Raw genomic sequence first — 2,487 nt, forward strand, 5'->3', positions numbered from 1 at the left:
GGCGGCCGCCCCAGACGAGAGCCCCGTTAGGAGGCTGCAGCCCAGCCCCATCGCCGTCCAAGCCAAGCCCCCGGGAGCCTCGCAGGCGCAGGCCTCCACGTCGTGCAGTGGGAAGTCCTGCGGGAACATGGCATGTGGGGTTCCCTCCCTCCCCCCAGGCTCCCACACCCTCCGCCTCACACCACAGCCAGCCCAAAGGAGCCCCGCGACCCAGGCTCCGGCTCGTAGGCACCACTGCCCGGAGAGCCTGCAAGGCCACCCCAACCCCAAGGCCTCTGTCCCTCTGCCCAGACACTCCCACCATCTCCCTGCAGCCCCTGGAGAAGTCTCCTACGCTCTGGGAGGCCAAGCGGGACAAGGCGGGCCCCACAGGCACCCATGGCAGCCAGGCCCCTGTGCTCATGGCCCCCGGGCCTCACAGGACCCAGCAGACAGGAGCCTGGAGCCCAACACAGGAAGCGCAGCAAAGGAAAGCTCTAGAACAAAGGCAGGATGCGTCCAGCTGCCGGCACTCCTGGGCCTGGACAATGGTCCTCCCTGCCCGGCCCAGCCAGGTTGGCCAGCAGAGGCCGGAGCGTGGGTGGCCAGAGCCTGGGCCTCCCAGGCCTCATCCCCAGCCACACACGCATGCCCCGCTCCCCACCTGGGGACACGCCGACTGGGAGGGGAGCCTCTGACATGCCCTTCGGTAGAAGGCCATGAAACGCGGTGAGACGTTCACAGGTGCCTACACCTGCCCACGCAGGCCGAGGAGGGAGCCCGGCTCTGGCCTGCCCCACCCTGGCACACGAAAGGCCGGCACCTTCAGGTTTTGGGTCACGGTGGGCCCAGGGGCAGAGGTTCAGAGGCAGTACGCACAGGCACACGCATGTGCGGTGTGCACGTGGCTCCCACACCCCTGCTGCCTCTGGCCCTGGGAGAAGGGGACTGGAGGGTTGCACACACTCGGCGGGATCCGGGGCCGAGGGAGAGCTGAGAGCCAGGTCGGAAGACAAGGACAGATGCCCTGTCGGGGGGCCCAGACTCCCAGGACCCAGGCCTCACCCACGGGTGCTCTCAGGACACGGCCTGCCACGCGGCTCCGAGCGCGGCAACTGCCTGGCGCCGGGGAGCTCGTGCAGGAGCCAGGGGAGCTCAGACGCCCAGGGCCCAGGCCGAGAACAGCAGCCTGATGGTTTTCCCACAGGTCCAGGCCGGGCAGCACGAGGCCTACGCCCAGCAAGGCCTGGCTACGTGCAGGCAGGCGAAGGGTGACCAAGTGACAAGCCCACTAGCCAGGCCGGAGACCGTCCCCCACTCCAAACCTGAACGACCTGCCAGTGGCGCCTGCTGGCCCTACCTGTCTCCCCAAACACCGCCTGGTCTCCCCGCCAGCAGCCCCAGCACCCCCACTCCTCACACCACAGATCCACCCTTATGGGGTGTCCTCGCGGCCCCCTACCTCCCAGGATACAGCTGCCAGGCTCGCAGCCCCAGTGGCCGACCTCTGCTCTCGCTCCGAGACCCTACTCCCCAACTGCCCAGGGCTCCTGCTTCAGGACCGCCACCCGCACCCTGCTGCTGGGACCCCTCCCATCCCACCCCCACTCTGGCGCTCACTCCCAGCGCTCCCAGGGCCCTCAGGGTGGCTCAGGACCTGCACACGGCTGGTCTCTACAGCCTGTATTTACACGCTTCCCGGATCCCCCCCACGCACAAATGCATGCACACGTACGACAGACTCCCTGAGGGCAGGACCACGATCCGCTCTACCCTGGACAGCAAGGGACGACAGAGGCGGCCGGGGAGGAAGAGAAGAACCTCCAGGCCCTGCCAGTGTGGTAGGAGGGGGACAACCCGCTCTCTGGCCTTGTGTCACTTACTGGCCTCGGACTGGATGATGCGCACCCACTCACTAGGCACCCACCTCAGAACCCTGAGCCCCATCAGTGCCGTCCACAGCACTAACCGGCCAGCCCTCCGCCAGGCCTGGGGCAGACCGGTGGAGTTAGCAGCACCAACAAGCAACCGGCCAACTGCAATACTGCAAGACGACCTACAGACAGATCTCAGCGGCCTGGCAGGGCAGGGAGGCTGCCTGGAGGAAGGGGCAGCTGAAGGGGGGAGAGCAGCCAGATAACAGGATATGAGGCCCCCGGAAGAAACCAGACAAAACCCCAGAGGAAACGGAGAGTTCCAGAACTGCAGGCTCCCGGCTGGGGCAGAACCTGGGTGAGCAGAGCTGAGCGGAGGGGTTCCCGGGAAAGCCGGGCAGGGTCAGGCCGCACCCCGAGTCTTCTACGGAGTTTGGGCTCTGTCCTGGGGGAAACAGGCAGGCACGCCAACTGGTCGAGGGACTGGGGCGCAGGCCAGGAAGACGCCTGACAAGGGGAAGGGCGGCAGGGACTGCCCAAGGCTCAGGGCTCGGCCGCCTGCAGGCTGCGGAGGGCCAGGAGGCGGGTTCGGGGCAGGGGCAGGGGCAGAGTCCGCGGCTCGAGCCGGGCACTC

This window comes from Tupaia chinensis, unplaced genomic scaffold (genome assembly GCF_000334495.1).
Source record: "Tupaia chinensis unplaced genomic scaffold, TupChi_1.0 Scaffold149964_2, whole genome shotgun sequence".
In the NCBI taxonomy this organism is placed as follows: Eukaryota; Metazoa; Chordata; class Mammalia; order Scandentia; family Tupaiidae; genus Tupaia; species Tupaia belangeri.